This window comes from Helianthus annuus, chromosome 17, assembly GCF_002127325.2.
Source record: "Helianthus annuus cultivar XRQ/B chromosome 17, HanXRQr2.0-SUNRISE, whole genome shotgun sequence".
Classification (NCBI taxonomy): domain Eukaryota; kingdom Viridiplantae; phylum Streptophyta; class Magnoliopsida; order Asterales; family Asteraceae; genus Helianthus; species Helianthus annuus.
In genome coordinates, this window is record NC_035449.2 from 44354160 (window position 1) to 44368758 (window position 14599).

Here is a 14599-nt window from a genome sequence, read left to right on the forward strand (position 1 = left end):
CCAGAAAAGTTAAAGGAAGCATGCCTATGTAAAGGATTTGGATCCACCCTTACTGGATCAGCTCTTAAATGGCTGCTAAGTCTTCCCCCTTACTCTATCACTTCATTTGCTAATTTAGTTAATTTATTCAATAACCAATTCTCTTGTAGTAGAAAATTTGAAAGATTAACTAGTGATTTATATAGGGTAACTCAAAGTCATAATGAATCATTAAGGGATTATATAACTAAATTCAGTAAAGAATCCTTGGACATTCCCAACTTGGATATGGCCACGGCTGTTGAGGCCTTCAAAATGGGACTGCTTAAGGATTCATTGTTCTATGATGATCTTGTTATGACACCATGCAGGAACCTAGATGAAGTAAGAACTCGGGCACTCAGGTTCATCCGGCTAGAGGATGACAAGAGGATCCAGGAGAGGCAAGTAGGATCCTCAAAACAGGAAAAACAAGGATCCTCTTTCAAGAACAATAAGTTCAAATCCTACCATAGAAATGACAACCAGAACGTGCATGCTGTTGACCAAGAAGAGGATGACGAGGATTATCCTCCGATTTCTGAATATTGTTTTTCTGTTGACAATCATGAACTAATCCTTGCAATGCAGAATCTAGGAGAAAAAGCCAGATGGCCCAGAAAGAATGACAAACCATCCGGGACTAAAGACAAGTCAAAGTGGTGTGCATACCACGAGGATTTCGGGCATCTAACTGAAGAATTCATAGCATTAAGAAAAGAAATTGGATATCTGTTAAGCAAGGGGCATCTAAAAGAATTGTTGGGAAGAAAAAAGCAAAGGACTCAGGATCCTGAAAGGATCCCTGAAAAGACTCCAGCCCCTCCGGCGAATGCATAAGTGATCAACTTTATTTCCGGAGGATCAGATATTTGTGGTACATCCTTCTCGGCAGCCAAAAGGCATGCAAAGGAAGCAAAAATGGATAATGGAGAAAGACCTATTCGAACATCAAGTGTCTCGGAAGGAAAGACGATAACGTTTGATGAGGATGATCGCATTAACATCCAGGATCCTCATCATGATAGTTTAGTTATTACTCTCTTTATTTCTAACCATTTTGTCCGCAGGATCCTTATCGACGGAGGAAGCTCAGTAAACATTATCCAGCTTGATGTTCTAAAGAAAATGGGTATCCCAGAATCAGACATCACACCAAGATCCTCCGTGCTTGTGGGATTCAGTGGAGAAACGAAGAAAACTCTGGGGGACATCAAACTCCCAATCTACGTGGAAGGATTACATAATTATCAAAAATTTTGTGTTATTGACTGTTTATCTTGTTGCAATGTTATCCTTGGCAGGCCCTGGATACATGATATGAAAGCAGTCCCATCCACCTACCATCAATGTGTGAAACTCCCTAGCCCATGGGGGATAATCAAGATCGACAGTGATCAGCAGGAGGCTAAGGATTGTTATACCTCATCCATGAAGCCAACCTCGAAGCCAAGGGAACAATAGCAATTACAGATTACTCCAAGGAATGTCTTGGAGGCAAGGAAACAAGATGTGGACGAAATCCTCTTAGATCCTAGTGATCCTGAATCAAAAATCTATATCGGATCAGGGATCCTTGGCAAGATGAAAGAAGACATAATATCCTTCCTCAAAAGAAGAAAATCTACCTTTGCATGGAAACATGAAGATATGACAGGTATATCTAAGGATATTATCACTCATAAACTTGGCATTGACAGGTCTATCAAACCAATCCATCAAAAAAGGAGGAAGTTTGCACCAGAAAGGAATGCCATTATCCAAGAAGAAGTAGAGAGACTACTTCGAGCAGGTATGATCAAAGAGGTAAAATATCCAAAATGGTTAGCCAATGTGGTTGTTGTCCAAAAGAAAAACGGAAAGTGGAGGGTATGTGTCGATTTCACTGATCTGAATAAGGCATGTCCCAAGGATCCTTTCCCACTACCCCACATTAACTCCATGGTGGATGCAACGGCGGGGCATGAACTGTTGACCTTTATGGATGCATCATCTGGATTCCAACAAATTCAGATGGAACCATCCGACCAAGAGGATACAGCCTTTATGACCCCAACCGGTTTATATTGTTATATTGCCATGCCTTTTGGACTAAGAAATGCAGGTACAACATATCAAAGGCTGGTGAATATGATGTTCAAAGATCAAATAGGACAAACTATGGAAGTATACATAGATGATATGGTAGTCAAGTCAAAGAAGGCTGAGGATCACCTAAGGGACTTGGAGGAAGCATTTGATATCCTTGATAATTATAACATGAAGCTTAATCCTTCAAAATGCCACTTTGGTGTTAAAGCAGGTAAATTTTTAGGATATATGGTAACTCAGAGGGGCATCGAAGCAAGCCCGGAGCAAATTAAAGCACTAGTGAATATCAAGTCCCCTGCCAATGCTAAGGATGTGCAAAGGCTAACAGGCAGGATAGCAGCTCTAAACAGGTTCATATCAAAATCCTCAGAAAGAGGTAAAGAATTTTATGATATCCTAAGGAAAAACAAGAAGTTTGAATGGACTGAAAAACACGAGAATGCTTTACAAGCCCTTAAAGAATATATGTCCTCAGCACCAGCATTAATGAAACCCGTAAAAGGAGATGTGTTATCCTTATACCTGGCGGTATCCTCAACCGCTGTAAGTGCTGTCCTTGTTAAGGATCACGAAGGTACACAACATCCTATTTACTATGTAAGTAAGAGTTTACTTGATGCAGAATCCAGGTACTCACACTTTGAAAAACTTATTCTTGCATTAATTATGGCATCAACTAAGTTAAGACATTATTTTGAAACCCACACTATTGTTGTTAGAACTAATTTTCCAATCAAGAATGTCCTCAGGAAACCAGAGATGTCCGGAAGAATGGCTAAGTGGGCAGTAAAGCTTAGTGCCCATGATATAAGATATGAGCCTAGAACAGCCATTAAATCCCAAGCACTAGCTGACTTTGTGGCTGATTTCAGTAGTGATCTACAAAAGGAAGCAGAATTGGAAGTCCAGCAGCTGGATGAGACCAAGGATCCTTGGATACTACACACCGATGGATCCTCAAATGTCAAGGGCACAGGGCTCGGGATACTACTAAAATCGCCACAGGGGGACATAATACCCCACTCCATAGCCTGTGAGTTCCAAGCAACCAACAATGAGGCTGAATATGAAGCCTTAATTGCTGGTTTACAAATTGCTAAGGATATGGGGGTCAGATACCTTAAAGTATACGTAGACTCATTACTAATCACCAATCACTTTAATGGATCCTATGCTGTTAAAGGTGAAAAACTAACCAAATATTTAGAGATAGTCAAAGAATTGGCACTCTCTTTTGTCTCTTTCAGCTTAACACAGGTACCAAGGGAGGAAAACACAGAAGCTGATGCATTGGCCAACCTAGGATCATCCTTGAAGATTCCAGAAGATATAAGTATCCCCATCATCCATATCCTGGCTCCTGCTATTGAAAATCAGGTGGCCATGGAAATAGAAGAGGATACTGCGGTGATCCCTAGTGAAGAAGCTCAATCTTATTCAGGATCATGGATCTCACCAATTATGAGATACTTGCAACACGGGGAGATTCCTATGGGAGAAAATCCTAAAGCTTTCAGGATTAAGGTATCTCAATTCACAATCTTAAATAATATGCTATATAAACGATCTCTTGCAGGACCATATTTAAGATGTATCGAGGATCCTGAAATTCAAGAAGTATTGAGAGACTTCCATGAAGGAGATTGTGGAAACCACACTGGGGGCAGGGCATTGTACTCAAGGATCCTTAGAACAGGATACTACTGGCCAACTATGAAAAGGGATGCTGTAGAATATGCTAAGAAATGTGATCCTTGTCAAAGACACAGCAATATCCTTCATCAGCCAGCTGAATTTTTGCATCCAATACCATCCTCTTGGCCATTCATGAGATGGGGGATGGATATAGTTGGAAAGCTCCCTAAAGCACCTGGTGGAAAAGTATTTATGCTTGCCATGACAGACTACTTCTCCAAGTGGATAGAAGCTGAAGCTTTTGCTCAAGTCAGAGAAAAGGAAGTTATATCCTTTATTAAGAGAAACATTATAACCAGATTTGGCATTCCCTCTGAAATTATATGTGATAATGGTTCCCAATTCATTGGGAGCAGAACCACTAACTTTTGTGACAGTTGGGGAATTAGGATGATAACGTCAACACCAGTCCATCCACAAGCCAATGGTCAAGCAGAATCATCCAACAAGATCATCATCAACAACCTGAAGAAGAAATTAGGATCTAAGAAGGGGAAATGGGCAGAGGAATTGCCTTATGTGCTGTGGGCTGATAGGACAACTCCCAAGAATGCCACTGGTCAAACACCCTTCTCTTTTGTATTTGGGGCAGAAGCAGTGATCCCAACAGAAATGGTGATTCCAACTGCTAGAACAAGTACTCGTGATCCTGAAGAAAATGCTGCAAACCTAGCTCAAGACTTGGATACTATTGAGGAAATCAGGGATCTGGCTAGGATAAGGATGGCAAGCTACCAACAAAGAATGGCTGGTGCCTACAACAAAAATGTCAGGATAAGGAAGTTCCAAGTCGGGGATATGGTGTTGAGAAAAGCATTCCAAAACACCATCAATCCTGCTGACGGAAAATTGGCACCAAAATGGGAAGGCCCTTACTTGATTGAAGCCGAAGCAGGAAAGGGGGCATACAGATTGCTAACCATGGAAGGAAATTTGTTACCAAGAGCCTGGAATGCTATTCACTTAAAGAAGTATTTCATGTGAACAGGATCCTCCAAGCATATGATCCTTACTCTGGTAAAGTCCTTATCTCAAAATTTTTCCGTTTCTTTATTTTTACCTAAGGATAAGGATCATGCATCCTTCATCCTCTTCTCACGAGAATTTGAGTTATGATAGCCTAGGTTTCCTCAGCATATCGTTAAAGATCTTCAAAAGCACCTCAGATCCTTGGGTCCAACCCCAGTTATCCTTGGGCTTGTCCCCAGTTTTCGCGAGTAGCGCACGATGATCCTGGTATAGTTCACGTCTTTGGGACCAGTACCCACTTTCGGGGCTGACAACCTCATCGTACTGGCTATACCCGGGATCCTACGTATAATGGTAGACGTACCATACATCCGTTCCTAAGGTTTCTAACGCTTTCACGTTAGCTAAGGTTTTGACATTTTCATGTCACCAAGCTTGGATAGTCGCCAGTAAGGGCCATACTCCAGTTTACATACGATCCTTGGGCTTGTCCCCAGTTATCCTTTGGGCTTGTCCCCAGTTATCCTTTGGGCATGTCCCCAGCTACTAATTTATCTTTTACATTGGCTTAGTCCCAAGTTATGTTCCATTTTTCAGGTTTTCGAAGTTAAACAGATAAGGATCCTTAATCCTTATTATCCATTAAAATCTCATCTACGGTTATCTTGATTAAAGGTTAGGATCCTAACTTGGATCCTCAGGTATGATCCTTCACTATGTTGATTATACTCATTATTGTGAACAACCCTTGCACTTTGGCAACTAAACCTATGATCCTTAAAATAAATTGCTTTGAAAATTCTCAATGATAGGATATTTGATCTAGGATCATATCCTAAATTTATTAAACATGATTTGCTCAACTTCTGTTATTCTAACAAATATATTTCTAAAATAATTGGACAACAAGAGGATAAATAAAGGATAACGAAACAAGGTAAGCCAGAAAGATTAAAGTTATTTTATTAACAAAGGATTTTAAACCCTTTCAAAAGTTGTCAAAATTGCCAACCCACGTTTCTACCAGCAAAACGTGGCCCGTCCACATGGGTTGGCAAAGGGTGTCCATTGTCTATGCGGTCATAGCAGGTGCAGGAAATTAAAAGCGGCAGGATCACAAAGGCTTCATCCCCCAAACAGAGGATCCCTCCACCATTCGCGATCCTACCTATTGTCCAAAGGATCCAGGATCCTTAACCCTAAAAACTATTGTTTAAGTTACAGACCATAAATTGTTTCAAACATCACAACCACAAAAACCACTACCAAATTTTAAAAATTGGGCTCCGGCTATGTCTAGAAATTTCCATCATTGCCCAATCCTGCAGCTCAAACCTTCGCTGCACCATCACCACCAGCTCCACTTGCTTCCCCCTGATCCTTGCCAGCATCACCACCTTCAAGCATAGGGATCTCCTCGGCCTCATCATCATCCTCCAACTCTGCCAGCCTTGCCTTCCAGCCTTCCACGTCCCATGTGCCTTTGTCGAAGGAAGGATCCTGAGCCTCCGCAGCCATCTGCAGCTGGATCTTATACATGGTTATCGCAGCAGAGACCTTGGCATCCTGGGTAATGTCATGCTTCTCGTAATCAAAATTGATCAGCATCCTGGCAGCTTTATCCTTGGTGGCCCGGAGCTCCTTCTCAAGATCAGCAATCTTGAGATCCTTCAGCACACCCATCTGTTAGAGGTCGGCAATTTGGCGGTCTTGATCCTCAACGTGGCCAATATATGTTTCTATTTCAGCGAGTTTCTGCAGAAAGGGAAAAGGGTAAGTTCAGGACCATGTGATCCTCAAAGAAGCAGGATATACAGGCAGGATATTCAAGCAGGATATTCAAGTAAGATAACCAACAGGGGCAATGATCCTTACTTCATTAACATAATCAAGAAACTGCTGGCGGAGCAGGGGAAATCCTTGAAGATCCTCAGAAGCCTTTCTCTTCTTTCCCTTACCCCTAATAGGAGCTTTAGGGGCTGAAGCAGAGGGACTAGCAGCAGGGGTCTTCTTCCTTGTAGACTTGACATTGGCAAGCTCGTCAATACCAAACTTGGAGGCAGACTTGACAGATTTCCCAGCACCTACACAATCAAAATAAGATAAGTACTTTAACTAATTTAAAAATCCTACATAGAACTACTTTTTAATGAGGATACTTACTTGACATTGTGGCAGATGCGGAGGATACTTCCTGTGAATCTTGAATGGCAACTTGAAAACTTCTGGTCTCAGGATCAAGCTTTTTGAAGGCTAGAACTCTCTCTCTTGCAGCAGGAGTCAACTTGAGATGAGCAACGGATATAGCTGCACAAAAGACAAAGAAGACATTAGTGATCATCATCATAAGGAACAAGTCTGATGGTGATCCTTCCAGGATCCTCTATCCTACCATGAGTAGCCCACTCCTTGGGCAGATCCTCCCCATTAGGGATGGTATCCCTCCTAACAAAGAAGAATCGTCGCTTCCAGTTCGTATCATTTTTGGTAACCTTAAGAACAGGGTGATCCTCCCCAGCTTTCCGTTTCAACAAATATCGACAGTATCCAAACGTTGTGAGATCATACATCTCAGCCAGCTCCGCCATTCCCAAATCAATCCCTTCTTGCTCAATGATCCTTTCCAGGGTATACAAAACCCTCCAGATCATCGGCATGGCTTGAATATAAGACATGCCGGTCAGGGAAAAGAAAGATTGGGTGAAAGCTGGAAAGGGATACGAATATCCTATGGTGAACGGAGTTGCAGGAAAAGCTACCCGTGTGTCAGAAACAAAATCGCTTAAAGCAGTGGGAGTGAAAGACTTGAAGATAGCATCCGCCGGAAAACAGTGACGGATCCTATCGATGTGAGCATCGGTGAAGCAGCACCTCTCGGTGGGAGAGTCTTTAATGATCCCTTGACCTTTCAAAGGGCTATTCTTCTTGTGATCCTTGTGAGGAGAATTCCGGAGCAACATATTCGCGGTGGAATGAAAAGAGAAAGAAAAACAGAGAAAGAGAAGGAAAGAAGAGAGGAAGAATACCTGATCGATCTTTTGGACGAGATTATAAAGGGAGTAGCTCTTGAATTTAAATGCAAATTGATCCTAACTCTATCTCCTATTTATAATGATGATCTGCAGGATTGTCACTTCAATGACGTAAAGGTTGCAACGGCTAGTCCGACTTTAACGGCTAGTTATCCGAGTCGCCCGTTGCAGATAAGATCAAAGCAAAATACAACTCGTCAATTTACAATATAACTCCTTATATTTTGGGGGCAATTGTTAGGGCTGGATTTTTATAATACATGATCCTTACATGTGATCCTAACCAGTGATCCTTGTTTCTTTGGCAGATAGTGATCCTCAGCAGAGTTCCAGGATCAGGATCACGGACTATCATAGGATCCTCATGATAACAGTTGCTTTCATTGAACTTAATGTCATTTTGCAGGAATGGCTAGCAGGATCCGCTCTTAGCATCACAATCAAGGGACGCGTCTTTACAACTTTGGCATATGCTTAATCAGAGATGAACGTTGTGAAGGATATGGAAACTTGGCATGATTTAAGGGCGATAATTTAGGCTAGATTTACTTTTATTTCTAAAGGGGTAATGAGCTGATTATTAGTCTTTCTACCTAAAATAGGCCACTCACACTTGTATATATAACACTCTTCCCCATTCGGAAGACACACAAGACAATTCTCACACGCTTAGACACTCGAAACTATAGTGATCCTTGTACTCAGCTCATTATCATCCGAAGTTGTAACCATTTTTCTTATATTGAAGTTTGGTGATCGGTAGTTGCCATCACCCGAGGTTTTTATGCCGGAGATCATACATTGATCAAGGGATTTTTCCTCGTATAAATCCTTGTGTCACTTGCATATTTCTTACTAAAGTGATCCTTTACTTTTTCAACAAACCAAGCATCATTCCCCGTTTACTTAGAGTTTGGTTGCATTATCCTTGTGTGATTTTTAACCAAAACAAGTTCGTCATTGCTTTCCGGCGAGTACCGTTTTCAAAACCTTTGACCCCGCCACTCTGAGCGATTCCGTGTCTGAAACTTGGGTAGCTTTCCTAGTCATTCCGTTTTCCATAGGATACACATACCCTTTCCCTGAATTCACCTAATCTTTCTTTTCCCTCACCGGCATCTCCTATATTCAAGCTATGCCAATGATGTGGAGGGTCTTGATCACCCTTGAAAGGATCATTGAGCAAGAAGGCATTGATCTGGGAATGTCGGAGTTGGCAGAGATGTACAACCTAGTGAGCCACGGATCCCACCGATATTTACTCAAACACAAACCTTTTGAAGAACACCCCATTCTCAAAACCACGAAGAATGATACCAATTGGAAAAGGAGGTTCTTCTTTGTCAGGAGGGATACCCTTTCAAACGGGAAGGATTTGCCAAGGAAGTGGACCACCCATGGTAGGATAGAGGATCCTTAGAAGGATCACCAAATAAGCTTGCTTCTGGTGAGGATCACTAACATGTTTTCGTTTCTTTTGTGCAGCTATCTCTGTTTCACACATTATACCATCACCTGCCACCAAGGAGAGGCTTGATGCTTTCAGAAAACTTGATCCTGCAACAAGGTCATTTCAAGCCATTACCCAGGATTCTCAAGAAGTATCCTCAGGTTCTGTAACAATGTCAAGTAAGTATCCTGTTTTTTGTACAATTAAACGTTTAAATAAATAGTTCAATAGAAATAGGATGAGGATACTTATCTGTTTTGGGTGTGTAGGTGCTGGAAAGTCATCAAAGTCTGCTTCTCGCTTTAGCGTCACTGATCTCGACACCGTCCGGTCTGGAAAGAAAAAGTCTGCTGCTAGCCCATCCGTCATAGTCCCCAAAGCAACCACTTCAAAGGGAAGAGGTGGAAAGAAGAGAAAGGCTGTCGGTACCCTTGAAGGCATTCCTCTGATCCAGCATCAATTCGAGGAATACGTTGCTGATGTAAGAATAGTTGATCCTTAAATGTGATTCTGGTACATGATCCTTCCATACTGACAGTAAGGGATCCTGAATTGTATCTTCTCTTTTGCAGAAATTTGCTGAAATCCGGGACTACGTTGGGAACGTTGAAGAGCTAGAAGAGAAATACTCGGACCTTCAACAAGTGGTGGTGCTCAAGGATCACAAGATCGCCTCCCTCGAAAAGGACCTCAACGATGTCAAACACAAGCGGTTAAAGCTCAGATCGACGCTGACTATGAGAAGCACGAGATCATGGAGGATGCTAAAGTCTCCGCTGCCATTGCCATGTATAAAACCAAGTTGCAGATGGCCCAAGAAGCTCAGGATCCTAATTTTGACAGGAGCAACTGGGACATGGAGGGCTAGAAAGCTAGGCTGGCTGAGTTGGAGGATGAAGAAGAGGCTGACGAGGTTCTGGCAATTGAGGCGACCAACAGTGGCAAGGATCAGGGTAGAGAAGCAGGTGGAGCTGGTGAAGGTGATGCAGCGAAGGTGTAAGCTGCATGAATGGGCGATGATGGACACTTCTAGACATAGCCGGAGCCCATTTTTTTAAGTTTGGTAGTTTGTTTTGGTTGTGATGTTTTGTTGAACAATGATGGGTTGTATTTTGAACAACAGTTACTAGGTTTATAGATCAAGGATCCTCAGACAATAGGTAGGATAATAGGTGGTGGAGGGATCCTCTGTTTGAGGGATGAAGCCACTTGTTATCCTGCCGCCTTTAATTTCCTGCACTGTTATGGCCACATGAACAATGGACACCCTTTGCCAACCCATGTGGACGGGCCACGTTTTGCTGGTAGAAATGTGGGTTGGCAATTTTGACAACCTTAAAGGGTTGAACATTTTGTGAATAAATAAAACTTTAACTTTTTGACTTATCCTGTGTTGTTATATACTTTGTTTGAATAAGAAAAGTTAAACAAATTATGTTTAATAATTTTAGGATATGATCCAGGACCAAATATCCTATAGTCGAAAAACTTTAGAAAGATTATGCCGTTTTAGGATCATTGGGCCTGTTGTCAAAGAATAAGGGTTACTTATATAAATGATAAAATCAAAGTAATTTGAGGATCATACCTAAGGATCCAAGTTAGGATCCTAACTCCTTAATTATGATCAGGATAATCAAAAAAGACAAACCTTAGTGGAAGATAAGGATCAAGGATCCTTGCTTGTTTAACTTCGAAAACCTGAAATAGAATATTACTTGGGACTAAGCCAACACATAAGACAAGTTAGTGACTGGTGACAAGCCCAAAAATTCTGGGGATAAGCCCAATAAACTGGGGACAAGCCCAAAGGATAACTAGGGACAAGCCCAAAGAATAACTGGGGACAAGCCCAAAGGATAACTGGGGACAAGCCCAAAGGATCTTGTGTAAACTGGAGTATGGCCCTCACTGGCGACTATCTAAACTTAGTGACATGAAAATGCCAAAACCTTAGCTAACGTGAAAACGTTAGAAACCTTAGGAATGGATGTATGGTACGTCTACCATTATACGTAGGATCCCGGATACAGCCAGTACAATGAAATTGTCAGCCCCTAAAGGATCATCGTGCGCTGCTGACGATACTGGGGACAGGCCCAAACTGGGGACTAGCCCAAAAAACTAGGGTCAAGCCCAAATAACTGGGGTCAAGCCCAAAAAACTGGGGTCAAGCCCAAATAACTGGATACTTCTGTGGAGACTGATCCTCTGCCAAGGATACTCAAACCTTCTGCAAAACTTAGAAACAAGTGAAAGGAGGATAAAGGATACAGGATCCTTATCCTTAAGTATATAATATATAAAAAGTTAAAAGTTTTAGGTTAAATTATTACCATAACGAGGATCCTTCGTTGATCAAGGATCATCATTGGCTAAGGATCATGAATCCTTATTACATGAAGTATCTTTTCAAATGGACAGCATTCCAAGCTCTTGGTAGCAAATCGCCTTCCATTATCAGCAAACGATATGCCCCCTTTCCTGCTTCAGCTTCAATCAAATAAGGGCCTTCCCACTTTGGTGCCAACTTTCCATCAGCAGGATTGGTGGTATTCTGAAATGCTTTCCTTAATACCATATCACCAACTTGGAATTTTCTGATCCTGACATTCTTGTTGTAAGCTCCGGCCATCCTTTGTTGATAACTGGCCATCCTTATCCTTGCCAAATCCCTGAGTTCTTCTATAGTATCCAGGTCTTGAACCAAGTTTTCAGCATTTCCTTCAGGATCACGGATACTTGTTCTTGCAGTAGGAACCACCATTTCTGTAGGGATCACCGATTCTGCTCCAAATACCAACGAGAATGGAGTTTGACCAGTAGCATTCTTGGGAGTTGTCCTATCAGCCCATAATACATAAGGTAGCTCTTCTGACCATTTCCCTTTCTTGGATCCAAGTTTCTTTTTCAAGTTGTTGATGATGATCTTGTTGGATGATTCTGCCTGGCCATTAGCTTGTGGGTGGACTGGTGTTGATGTTATCATCTTAATCCCCCAGCTGTCACAAAAGTTAGTAGTTCTACTCCCAATAAATTGGGATCCATTATCACATACAATTTCAGAAGGGATACCAAATCTAGTAATAATATTTGTTTTGATAAAGGATATCACTTCTTTCTTTCTAACTTGAGCAAAGGCTTCAGCCTCTATCCACTTGGAGAAGTAATCAGTCATAGCCAGCATGAATACTTTTCCACCAAGTGCCTTAGGAAGCTTACCAACTATACCCATTCCCCATCTCATAAATGGCCAAGAGGAGGATATAGGATGCAAAAGTTCAGCTGGTTGATGAAGGATATTACTATGTCTTTGACAAGGATCACACCTTCTAGCATAATCCACAGCATCCTTCTTCATAGTAGGCCAATAGTACCCTGTCCTCAGGATCCTTGAGAATAATGCCCTACCCCCAGTGTGATTTCCACAATCTCCTTCGTGGAAATCCTTTAAGACTTCTTGGATTTCAGGATCCTCGATACATCTTAGATATGGTCCTGCAAGAGATCGTTTGTATAGCATGTTATTCAATATTGTAAATTGAGATACCTTAATTTTGAAAGCTCTAGGGTTTTCTCCTGTAGGGATCTCGCCGTGTTGGATATATCTCATGATTGGGAGGATACAGGATCCTGATTGCGGAGCATCACTAGGTATGATCGCAGAATCTTCTCCTATTTCCATAGCCACATGATCCTCTATAGCAGGATATGGATAATAGGGATTTTGATATCCTCTTGGATCTTCAAGGATGATCATAAGTTGGCCAGTGCATCAGCTTCTGCATTCTCTTCTCTTGGTACCTGTGTCAAACTAAAAGATACAAAAGAGAGTGCCAACTCTTTGACTATCTCTAAGTATTTGATTAGCTTTTCACCTTTAACAGTATAGGATCCATTAAAGTGATTAGTGATTAATAATGAGTCTACATGTACCTCAAGATACCTGATCCTCATATGCTTGGCAATTTGCAAACCAGCTATCAAGGCTTCATACTCAGCCTCATTGTTAGTAGTTTGGAACTCACAAGCTATAGAGTGGGGTATTATGTCCCCCTGTGGCGATTTTAGTAGTATTCCAAGCCCGGTTCCTTTGACATTAGAGGCTCCATCAGTGAAGAGTATCCAAGGATCCTTAGTCTCCTCAAGCTGTTGGACTTCTAATTCAGCTTCCCTTTGCAAGTCACTACTGAAATCTGTCACAAAGTTAGCTAAGGCTTGGGATTTGATAGGGGTTCTAGGCTCATATCTTATATCATAAGCACTGAGTTTCACTGCCCACTTAGCCATCCTTCCTGACATTTCAGGTTTCCTGAGAACATTCTTAATTGGAAAATTAGTCTTAATAATAATGGCATGAGTTTCAAAATAATGTCTTAATTTAGTGGATGCCATGATTAAAGCAAGGATAAGTTTTTCTAAATGTGAATACCTGGATTCAGCATCAAGCAAACTCTTACTTACATAATAAACAGGATGTTGTGTACCTTCATGATCCTTCACAAGGACCGCACTCACTGCTTTTAAGGATACTCCTAGGTATAAGGATAACATATCCCCCTTTTCTGGTTTCATCAAAGCGGGGGCTGAGAATAGGTAATCCTTAAGAGCTTTAAGGGCACTTTCATGCTTCTCAGTCCATTCAAATTTCTTGTTTTTCCTCAGGATGTCATAGAATTCCTTGCACTTTTCTGAGGATTTGGATATGAACCTGTTTAAGGCTGCGATCCTGCCTGTTAATCTTTGCACATCCTTAGCATTGGCAGGTGATTTAATGTTTACAATGGCCTTAATTTGCTCTGGACTTGCTTCAATGCCCCTCTTAGTCACCATATAGCCTAGGAATTTACCTGCTTTAACACCAAAGTGACACTTGGAAGGATTTAGTTTCGTATTAAATTTATCAAGGATATTAAATGCTTCCTCCAAGTCTTTAAGGTGATCCTCAGCTTTTTTAGAATTAACCACCATGTCATCTATATAGACTTCCATAGTGTGTCCAATTTGATCCTTGAACATCATATTTACTAGCCTTTGATAAGTTGCACCTGCATTTCTTAGTCCAAATGGCATAGCAATATAACAATAAATACCAGTTGGGGTCATAAAGGCTGTATCCTCTTGATCAGATGGTTCCATTTGAATTTGTTGAAATCCAGATGAAGCATCCATAAAAGTTAACAGTTCATGATCCGCGGTAGCATCCACCATGGAGTCAATGTGGGGTAATGGGAAAGGATCCTTGGGACATGCCTTATTTAAATCAGTAAAGTCGACACATACCCTCCACTTTCCATTTTTCTTTTGAACAACAACCACATTGGCCAACCATCTTGGATACTTA